This window comes from Diadema setosum, chromosome 4 (genome assembly GCF_964275005.1).
Source record: "Diadema setosum chromosome 4, eeDiaSeto1, whole genome shotgun sequence".
Classification (NCBI taxonomy): domain Eukaryota; kingdom Metazoa; phylum Echinodermata; class Echinoidea; order Diadematoida; family Diadematidae; genus Diadema; species Diadema setosum.
Window position 1 is genome coordinate 44,828,234 of NC_092688.1, and position 12,658 is coordinate 44,840,891.

Genomic DNA, 12,658 nt, shown 5'->3' on the forward strand with positions numbered 1-12,658 from the left:
GTACCAATTTTCAATGATAATGAAGAGTTACTTTTTAATATTTTCTTGCCGAAGAATATTAGTCATTAGTGTTTATCATGAAAAAAAAAAAGTCAATCAGATTAGGAGTGTTGACGAGGTATTTAACCTGTGTACTGTACAATTAAGGGGTTAAATGGACATCCAAGACAAGATTCTGAATGCTCCTAAAAGTTTGCGTTTCATTCCATCACGGATTTTAATCTTCTTTACAGTAGCTTCATCCCAATTCTCTTGTAGGTTATCGAACCTCCTTATCTCAACATGTCACATGACCACCATTTCTTTCTGTCTGGTTAGAACTTTATCCCCTCTCACAATCTTACCCATCGCTGTTCAGTGAGCATTATTTTGAATAAACCTGCGCCCTTTCATCTCATCTTATCGTCATGTGGCTGGCACGAAACGGGTTAAGCTCTCTTTTCTATTCTGCCCTGTCTCACCCCATTATGGGATGCGCTGTGTTCGAAGGGTTTGGCCGGATGAGCGCAGAAACTCATTTGGCACAGCGGTATGAAAGTAATCTTGGCTAATACCTCTGCGTTCTCTGGGCTGGAAGAGAGAAAGAAGAAAGTGAATTAGGCGATTCAATACCGGCGGCTTGATCTTCGCACCTCGGGTGTCACTAAAGGTAAGGGGCAAACATATGTAGAATTGGAATTAATCCCTGCTTGGTCGCATCTCTCTTTCTACTATGCTTCCCCTTTCTTTCGACCACCACCTCGGATCTCCTCCGGCGCTGTCGAATTTCCCATGGTGTCATCACCCGCCCGACTACCGGCTGCGAGCTGCAACCAACGTTAACCACCCCCCCCCCCCACTCCCTTCCCGCCTTTCTTCGCGTCTGTGATATTGAGCATACAGATAGGTTATCATTATGACTATTAGCCGCCAACTCTTGAGGGGGTATAACTGCCGCCTAGCCCTCTGGTGTATTGGTTCTTCTCATTCTAATGTTTTCTAGGGCATCATCCATGGGATACTGGAGCTCCCCCTCTGGCCGTGGCGGCAAATCGGAACTCTAAAACGCAGCCGTGCCGCTACATAGAATGTGAAGGGGAACGCGACAGCCCGGAATAGCATGATTAAAAACGCGTCTCTAATCCGTCCACATCTCTGCGGGGCTAGGAGGGTCGAGAAATGGCGGGCCTTGTCACCATTGGGTTTGTGGGCAGGCGCCAGCCTAATCTACCCGCGTAATCCGCCATCCCGAGAAACGCGGGAGCTGTGGAGGGGAGAACTAAAGAGAAGGAAGCAAGGCAAATAATTAACTCCATTAAATATACAAATTTCACTTCGCACGGAAATATCCCAACTCGTTTCGTCTGCGTCTGGAAATATCATTGCCGACAAACTTTTTCATCCCTCGTCTATTTTCTCCCTGATATTGAGCGCAGATTACCGTATATATTTTCGGTGGGTGATTTCTGGCTGGCTATATTAAGGTGAGCTCAACGGCGATGACGGAAAGCAATGAGTATTATCACACTTCACCTTGCGGCCATGAAAATATAGAGAGAATAATGATTTCAACGTATTAGGTCAACAGGAGTCCGCCTTCAAACACAAACACTCACACGCGAGTGCGCGCACTCACACACACACACACACACTCTCACTCACTCACCATCACACGCACTACCACACATATTAGCATTGCATACCAACTTTAGCACACACATATACACACATACACACACAAATCCACAGAAGTATGCAACCATATGCTATATCAGGAAATACCTCTTCTCGTTCCTTGATGACTAGGTTTTATATTTCCTTGTTTAATATTCATGTAAATTAGATAAAATACATGTACAAGGAGTGACGTTAGGTTGTTCATCCAGGATTTCTTAATTTTTCTGACCTTCTTTTCTCCTCAGCTGCTCCCAAGAGAGAAAAAAAGGGCACATGCATTAGTGATACGGAGGAATAGGAGATTCATACAGAGCCACTGCATTTAGGGGATGTAAAAATACGGATTATCAAACTTGCAGATTTTATCCAGCGGGTGATTTTGGCCGTTTGAATTGGGCCAGCGCCTTTTTTTGGAATATAAGATATCAGGTTAATATATTTTCCCCTCAATTGAATACACAACTGTGCTAAGGCAGTATGGCACACAAACACCCACAACAGTGCATTAAGAAATGAGCAGATTTGAAATGTCCGAGGAACACTTTTAATATTACCGGTATCCCTCATTGTTGTTCCCCCCCCCCCCTTTTCACGGTAGGTTCTAAAAGCCGCTACTTCGTTGTTTCTCTCTTATGGGAAAATATCAATTTATCAATATCCCAATGTCGATATCAATTTATCGATATCCCAATATAAAAGTCATGTTTTAAATTCCCATAAAACATCAGCATCAATATTTATTAATGTCATCAATTTTAATATCAATGTATGAATATACCAATATCGATATCAACTTATCAATACCCAAATGTCAATACCAATATCAATGTATCAACATCCAAATAGCAATATCAAATTATTGACATCCTATCATCAATATCAATGTACCAATATTCAAATATCAGTATCAATATCAATATCAACATCAACATCAACATCAATATCAATATAGAATATCAACATCAATATCAATATCAATATCAATATCAATATCAATATCAGTATCAACATCAACATCAACATCAAAATCAATATCAATATCAATATCAATATCAATATCAGTACCTATTTTATAAATATAATTTTTGTAATATCCGAATATGAACATGAATACCAATCTATCAATATCCAAATATCAATATCAATATCAAATTATTTATATCCCTACATCGATATCAATGTATCAATATCCAAATATTAATATCAATGTATCAATTCCAAAATATCATTATCAATTTATCATTATCCTAATATCAATATCCATTTTATAAATATTCCATTATCATTTTCAGTTATATTAATCGTCTGCCTCCTGGAAACGAGTGTCCTTCATTCAATGCTACGATATTAAAAATTTCTCAGACAGTAATGAAGAATTATTGAGACAACTGGAATGAAATAACATACAAAAGAGATGGGCGCCGTAATGTTATTATCATTGTTGTTACCGTTATCATTATTATCATTATTATCATCATTATTACCATTATAAGTCAGTGGGCATTTGCATGAGATAATACAAGTGAATGATCAAAAATCAAACAAACAAAGCAACGGTAATACAAGCGTACAAAAGTCAGGCTTCCTCTGATGTGCTCCCTAAGTTTCAAGGCTTGAAAAAAAATCACTGTTGACATTGGGCCTTTCCAACCACTCAAAGAAGAACATCAGGGAAAGCTAAAATATAAGTCATCATGTAAATTAATATAAAAATCATAATAATCCTAAATTTAACATAATGCACCAAGGTCAGGAATTATTACACATAAGAACTAGAAATATTACTCTGACGACTGACTGAAAATAATGGGGAATTATGAATTTTCAACTTTCGAAAATAGTTTGAGAACTTGACACTTCGGAAATGGCATAATTTTTATTTTTCCATTTTGTCAAAATCAATCATACAAAAACTTGAAACGAAATCCCAAATTATTGACACTTATATTGATTATACTGCACGATATTACGCTCTTGGCTTACATTAACCCTTATAGGAGGAAATGAGGATAATAATGATGACCATTCGATACTACTCTAAGCAAGAAAGAATAAATTAATCAAATATAATATCAAAACTATGTTCACAATCAAAATAAGAATAGAAATTGAAATTAAAAATCTGTTTGAATTTTGCGTCTCTTGTAACCTTCCATTTAACTCAGGCGCAAACGGGGGGGGGGGGGGCACTCGGCCCCCACTTTTTGTATAATACATAGGAATACATAGGGTCTAACCACTTGGGGTCACCCCCCCCCCCCACACACACACACACACACTCACTTTTTTTTTTTCTGGAAGTGGCACCAGAACAAAACAAAAATGTGGTTAAGCTTTTCTTTTTGTTTGGTTTTCTCCTTAGTCGGGGTTGATTGGAAGTCGCGGTTGCAAGTTGTACCAGAGCTTTGGAGGTTTTTTTTTTTTTTTTATTGTGTGTGTTTTCTTTTTGTCAGCCGATGAAACGGGGAAGTGTTGGAAGTATGGAAGTGGTAGAAGAAAGGCGGTAAGCCTTTTTTTTTTTTTTCTTGTTAGCTGATGAAACCCGGAAGTAGCACCAGGATAAACTGGGCCCCCAACTTTCAAAAACGTGGCGCCGGCCGTGTTTCTGACCTCACATCAGACCGAAATGTTGAATTAAATACCATCCTGGGTAGATATAAACGAGGCCCGTTTACACCGGGGAATGAATCGTTAATAATAATGACATACAATACGTCGCAAATTGGCAACGTTGTAGAATTCCGCATGGACTCTCATTTGTATGCCCGTGACCTCGGACGTGATGGGACGCCACGTCTAGTCACGAGCTGATACTCGCGGCCACCTGGTCACCCAGGTCTCTGGCGTGCGACTCTCTGGCGTCTCCGCTGACAGCTCCAGTCATAGAACTCGGCACTCTTCGGCTCTCGACCCTCCACATGTCGATCCTCTCCTTGGGGACCGAACCTTTGGAACACCTGACAACGGTGAACTTGTAGAGCGGACGCGAAAACGCGCGCGAACGTGATTGTGACTACGCGGCCTTTGAGTGCTACCTTCGAGTGAGATGAACATCTTGTTCACCACTCTGGTAGGATCGCGAGTCGCGAGCAGCGATGGATTGTTTGCAGTGAAGTATGGTAGCCTCAAATCGTCCAAATAGTGAAATCATGTCTATAAAAGAATTACGCACCAGTGCAAAACATGAGGTTTACATCTGAAGAGCAACATTTTGAAAGCAGAAGAGCAATTGAAATCTAACTTATCAATGTTTATACAGGACAGCTTTTCCGGCAGTTAACACATTGCAAATTGTATAATTTCTTCTTCTTCTTTTTTAACCAAAAGATAATTTATCGAGTTTAAATTCACTTTCTAAAAATAAGCAGTTTAGACAAAAAAAGTTGCATATGTAGATATAATGTATATGATAACCTTGCTCATGCAAAGCAAAGTTGAAACGAGCTACGATTGAATTTTACCAATGACAGACAATGAAAACGATTATGAAGAAAATCACGTCAATGATTTAAGGTTTTTATGTTCCTTCATTATTCTAGGCTAGTGTCAGGCTAAACTATAGATTTATGACGGATTACGTAATGTCACGTTATACGCGCTAGGGCTGACGTCACAATACGGGCACCTTGCATTCCACATGCGTCTCCGTCATAGGATACGACCTTTAATTTGCATGCATTCCGATGTCGACATGCAACCACAGAAGAAAAGATAAGGAGAGATTCTCGGGAGTGAGTTCGATGGCGCCTCCTTCGGGTAGTGATATCGATAACGCGATAGAACAAATCGATACACACCCAGTCTGTTAACCCTTTGTGTATTCGCATACAAACCCCATGATGTTTCATCGGCGATTGCACAATATACGTTTGACGTATTTCGGTTCTACACCGTGCCAAATCGGCGAACGAGTGAATGCTAACAGCATCGGACATGACCAACCGATTGAAAATATTATATTATCAAATGCAGTTACAGTAAAATTGCTTCATATTATTCGATAATTGCTTCGAAAAATCTACGAGGAAACATCATTAAGCGACTATCTGACAGATCTGATAATCATTGAAAGGTTGTACCACAGATCAAATTTGGAGGACTGTGTACAATCATGCCAATTATGGAGTTTGAATATTGCCATGTTCTGGAAGTTTGCTTTAATCACGTGAAGGAAATTTGATTTTTAGCATAGCATCCATACTAACAAAATTGATAATTGAAAATGCATTTTTTGTCAGACCTCACTTGCACTATATACAGCCATCGTGTGCGATTAAGACAAAAACAAATTAAAACAAAACAAGAAACTCAGAAGCTATAGAATATCCTCCTGAGTATGAAACGAAGTCTTTATTGAACCTTGTTTTATTGCAAGTCGTCATATTATTTCTTTTCTTTTTTTTTCGATGAGTTTGTGGGAGTCGGTGCAGCCATCGAGGGTGGGAGGTCATTTGATAGGGTTCGGATGTCGCTCCTTGGTTGAAGCAGAATTATCGAGATGGCATCTTTCCCTTTCACTGTTGTTTCAAATTTATAGATTATACTTTGCCCAAAATAGTGGAGAGTCTGGGAACAAAAAGAAGATTAATGTCACAGACATTCGAGTTTGTTACCAAGGTAGTATAACGACCATGAAACGTATATCTGCAGGTTGGAGAATTTTACTCCACTTTTATACTGAATGTCAATCACGGTATGGAACCAGAAGTCCGCTAAGATACGAACAATATGCGTAATTACCTTCCCCTACACATACTAAAATAATTGTAGGCAGTATCAACATATTGGTCTGGGTTTTTTTTTCCGCGTGTTCGTTTTAATGAATTTACAGTATTTATGATGGTGAATACATGGACATTTCAAAAGAATGCATTTAAATTTTAGGAGTTTATCTGTACTCGCAGTTTCTACATGGTTCTCTTTTTTAGTTTCCTTTTAATACTTCCTTTGAAAAGTTTCCTTTTAAAACTCAGATAAAAGATCAGATTTCAGGTAAAGAGGTCTGGATGTTATTCAAATCGAAAGAATGCTGCACCCTGGTACTTCGTGATACTCAAACCACAAAAGTTTTAAATTCCGCTTTCAAGAAGAAAATTCTTGTCGGAAAAACCGGATTGTACCTCCTTCATATAGCTCTTCTTCAATGTTTTGCACATGAGTAAAAGTGCAACCATAACATTTACTAATCTTCTTGTATTGTGTCTTTCCGGTTGAAATACAATATTTCTGCATAACTGGATAGATGGATAGATTAATAAAAAAAAAATAGACAGATAGACAGATAGATAGGTCACATACGGAGAGGCGTCGATAGAGTGAATGATTTAGTGACTGTTGAATTATTCACCGCCTCCGTTTTACACTCTCTTTAGAAGATAGTGATGTAGTATACAACCGGTCAGTAGAAAGCTACCTCAAACAGAAGGTCATGAGTTGCTTGACAGTTTGCTTGCTCAAAACAAAAGATATAAAACGGAAACTTGTGGATAAAAACATAATTATTTGGCCCAGCTTGTGTATCATATCTATTATGTGTCCAGTTTGTTTTACATCATCCGCGTAGCCTGGCGTTTAAAAAATGGAAAATCCGCAAAAGGTTGCACTATGTATATGTATATAATAAACAGGCCTATGTATAAAAAGAGAGGGAAATAAAATCGGACTGTGTATCTGATTATAAATATGATTATGACGGTGTTGACCATGCAATGAAAGATGCGCGTCTTTAAAATCAGCCTCATTACAAACATTACACATCGGAGTTGTCGCTACGAAACTGCGGCGACACCGCCTGTAATTGTGACACTACTATTCTACGTCACCAAAGAAATTAATGAAAAAACCTGAGGGGGAAAAGAGAAGAGACGAGGACAAGAATTAAAAAAAAATGGAACCTGACATTTTCGACACCACGCAGCACAGCAGCTCACCGCATTCATATCGTCCATCGGTATTATGTCCTGTATCTATTTTATTTGCCGTCTTTTGTATCGCCGCGACGAGTCGACACCTCTCTACACACCCTTGCAGATGGCTCTATCGGTTCTTGTTTGAAGTCTGCAAGTCTGCGCTCTAAACGGTTTTAATATCTGCCCTTACAAACAAGGAAACAGAGTTCTTTTTTTTGTTTATTCGGTTTGGTTGTCTGTGGTGTGGCATCGATTCAAAAGGGAGGCAAGAACAAAGTTGTGTTCCCACGGAAATACGCTCGACGGAGGCGCTGGATGCGTCTTTCAATGAGAGCCAAGGTGGCAACTATTTCTAAGTGGTGTCATAGAAACTCGGCTCTCTACCCGCGCGAAAGGCGAAAGATAAAGCTTATAGCGTTCCCCATGAGATTTTTCACTATGAATTTGTTATATTACACTCTCTGAAAATTTAATTTCAGAGTATACCAAAATCTCCTGCTTGTCTTTTCTCCGCCGACAATTAATGCATATCTTCTTTACATTTTTTCCCCTGTCAAGTTGCTAGTTCATATTCAAAGAAAACAGTGTTGCACTTGTTCTGCTTCATCCAGGAAGCTTAGAGTGCAGTAGTGGGCGAGAGAGGAAGAGAAGAGAGGGAAGAATTATAGGGGGTGAAAAACTGCCGAGCACTGACCGAAGTTCGGACTGATCGCTCGGTTGATGAGCCGGGCTCGCTTTGACCACTGCCGCTCCTTCTCTCTCTCCTCCACCGCATCCCTACGAGCACCATCACCACCACCGGAGACCCCCCAAGGCATTTTGACGCTCTTTAGTGAATTAGCTCTCCTAGCACCATCTCGCCTACTTCTTCACCTCGGTCTTCTCGCTTGAGGAATGCCGACCCGTCTCGCCACCGACATATTCGACGACTTCTCGCCTTCTCTCCGGCGGCCGGAGCTCGCCGAAGCCTCCAATGTTACAATTTTATCTCCCGCGGATCCTTCGAAATAATAATGTTGCTCGGGCTCATATTTGTTAAATGGTCGCAAGGGCCAATGGTGTGATAGTGTTTACCGCGCTCTATCTTTCGGGAGAGAGCAAAATTGCTCCGGGGCAGACAATCTGCTCCGTGAACCATTACAAAATAACCAAAGGGAAATATGAGAGAGAAAATATGAGAGCCAGATATTATTAGGAGCCGCCATTTACCAGGTTTCTCATGAAGAGAAACTTTTCGTACCGTGGAGGATACTTCGCGAACGGCCATCAGAAGAAACCGAGGTTCAATTTGGAAATGACTTCGTTAAACCGACGTAACGCAGCGCTGCAGAGCAACCCAGCGATGTTATTAAGACGGACCTCTTTCACGAATGAAGAGAGACTGAAAATAGATCGGATCTTTCCCGCTTTTCGTCTCTGATCTTCTTTTCATCCTTTTTGCATAATTAGAAAATGTGCCGCCCAAAAAGTGTGGAACACATGCTGCTAATCTAAGATGAACCTTTGGGTTGTTATTCCTTTTTTCGTTACAGGTACATAAGACATTGCTGCGACATAGAACAGAGTAACACGTCACTCCGGTATGATTAGGATTTGTAACTGATGTCTCATTATTTGATTACAGTCCAATATTTCATGTTTGTTTATATTTCTTTAATATAACATTCTTGAATTTTTAAAGATATGAATCTGGAATTTCAAAACACACACGATCATATTTCTCTGACTGATTTCCTTAGTAGTGAACGCCTAGCTTCCCGATTTTGGCATTAACTACACCGCCCGATAGGTTAGATGTAATCAATTGTACACATCATTCAAATTCGATCGCCATCTGTTGCAGACAGGTAGGTATGAACTTATTTTTCAGGGGATGGATGGAGGTATAAGGCTGAAAGAGAACGCTTAAAACCTCAGTCGAAAGGGAAATGAATAATTGTGGAAATGACTCGTACAGAATATAATGGCGGATCTTCCGATTACGAGGGGAAGGTATAAAATCATCAAATACAGAGACAGGAGATGTAGAAGTGGGGCAGCCCAAATTTGACCTAGAACTCCCCTCGTGTAGTCGAGTTTGAGGGAGGCTGGTTTACGGCGTTTGCCGCGGGATGTCTCACCCAGACACGTAGACCCCTTTTCATTTCTGTTGATGATTATCAAACAAGCTCCATTGTTGAATATGTGACTAATCCCAACGTTGGTTCCTCTTGCTCTTCGAAGTAAAACTGATGTAAAGAAACTGATGTAAATTCCTCTCTTTAAATAAGACATCTTGAGCTGAACATTTCAAAACAAACATTCAAGAAATGACTTATACTCGGAGGTAACTGTAGAATCATTCATTGAAAATAAATCTAGATCGCTTCATTCAAGAGTGCACTTTGTGATTTTACTTCGAAGGATATTGCTCAGAGTGAGAATAAAACCTTTATTTAGAAACAAGAAAGGTTATGCAGCTATACAAATTTAAAAATTGTCTTTTCGTGGTCCTCTCTTTTCCTGTAGAAAATTGTTTTGAACATTAGTTTCATATATATATATATATATATATATATATATATATATACATATATTGTTGCAATACATTGTACTTTTTATTCCCTTGAACTTGTATCAACAAAAATGTGCCATGGGAAATTAAATCTCATTTGAATTTGACTGTGAAATTTGAGAGACATCATTTTGGATTCAGTAGCACCCATCCGATGTCAACATCAGATGTCAATATTGGAAGCTTGAAAAGTAGTACCATGTTAATGATGACACATTTGCAATACAGATATTTTAGCCATCTCCGTTTCTATTTACAAATGCGAGGTACATCATTTCTTTAAAGGTAATACAAAGTTGTTAAAAGTTGTCAAGTTATGAAAACAGTACGATGGTCGCTCATCTCACCCAAGTGCCCGTCAACTCAGTGAATGTACCCACAAGAAGTAGCTCTGTTATGATACATGAAATTCCTTCAAAATGATGCTTAGTTGTCTAATAAGAATATTGTTAAATATCTACTCAGACTACCAACAACTAATAAAGACATACACATATACACACCCAAAATGACTAACGTCACGTCCAAGACTAAGTAGACATGTTTGTGTAATGTATAAAGCCTATTTCTGCTTTGAAAAAAAAAATAATCAAAAAACAAAAAAACAACAACAACAATGCTCTCGTCTATGGCTTCCATTGTCTTTTCTCTCAATCTCAACTTTAATTGGAACATTCTTTTTTGGTGGTATTTGAGGGTGAATCATTATAGTAAGGAATAAGGCCTACATATTTGTTCTTGCTACCCTTTGTTTGTCATCATCTGTGTTGCTATTAACATCATCTAATTGATGTTGTCATGATTCTTCAAATGATCGTTGTCATGAAATCATAACATTGATTATAATTTTTATGTCATTCTTCCTTCTCTTTTTGCGGTGATTCAATTATCATTTTTATTGTTGTCATCATTATTACCAATGTTATCATCATCACTGTAGCTGTTGTTAATATATAATGATATTGTAATAATAGTATTAAGATAAGACTGCTGTGGTATTTAAGACATGTCAGAAGTGGTAGTAATATTCATAGCAATATTCCAGTATAGTCGATAATAATAATTGTAGGAATTACACTCTGTACAATAGAACACACCTTATTCGACTATGGCCGATGTCTGACGCCAAACTACTAACGCCGTGCACCACCATCACCAAACGAGCCCCATGCATGTGATGAAAAAGCGACGACGGAAAACAGAGGTATAGCAATTCCTAGCAGCTTCGCCCTTTAATAGATCGTCATCGTATTGGGCTGGCTGAGCTGCTGTGACCCAGACATCGGGGCTACTGACGGGTCCCAGCGGTACATACTTCAGGTGTTTCGTTGTTTAGAAAACCGGAAAATGAGTGGCCTTCTCCAGCATACGAGTTTAATCAAGGCTTAACGGCAAAGGTCAGACAGCATCCGACACTTCGGCACCGGCTCAATGTCGTGCAGCGATCCACTGGAGAAGGGTCGAGTCTCTCACATCCAGAGCAAACCTGCACAGAGCGGTCATCTGAGGAAGATAGTGAAGGGCTTGCGTAGGGTGGGATTCATGGATATCGGGAAAAGGTAGATGGACACCTTAATCTACATATTCGATTTTTAGTTTAGTTTTGTTTCGTTTTATTTTATTTTGGGGTGGTTTTTTTTTTTGTAGTGTTTTTTGTGTAAGATGAAGTCTGTGGCCATGACAAAAAGGTTCTTTTATTCCTCCCTGATCAAATCACGGGAGCGTTGTACATTAAAAGACATTAGCTGTTTTCTTCCTTGTTGTCTTTTATTTTTTGTTTTGAGACTCTTCTGAAGAGTAATAAAAGTAAAAGCATTTCCACATGACAATGCATGAACTTTCACGCTTGTTATAAGAAATAACAAAGCAAAACCAAAACAAAATACATACCTATATAATGCGATACAATTAACAAGTTGATATTGAGATTGCTATTTCGCGAAACTCATCAGCATCAGAATAAGGAAAATTGGGTTTGTTGTTTATGGGTTCGAAGGTACATTACTTCTTCAGATCTAATCCCTGGCGCGTTCAATTTCTCAAAGGTAAAGACAAAATCCTTCTATGTTTGATGGCATTTTTTTTCTTTTAGTTCCTTTTATCAAGCTGATTGCTTCTACATATGAAAAATTCTAGTTTGTGACGATGGGCGGACAAACGAATGCAAAACCACCCCCTAAAAGAGAATAAAATGGCTCGATTTTGGGACCCTTCTGTTATTGTTATGTATTAATCATTCAACTAGCTCAAAACTTGGAATTCGTAATTCATGCTGATGATACGTCATCATTTCATCCCCAATCTGACACTCAAACTCTACAAGAAAACATAGAAGGTCAATTTACAACATGTTTCAAACTAAACAGATTTTTTAAATTAATTTTGATACGAACATGTGTTGTCCCATACACAAGATCAACCGACAAGACTGATATGAGTAACTGAAAATTCTCACTCTAACTATAGATTTGCTTAGTATCTGACTAGACAGTTTTATTGGGATAATGTACGTTGATAAACATCTACAATGGAACATACA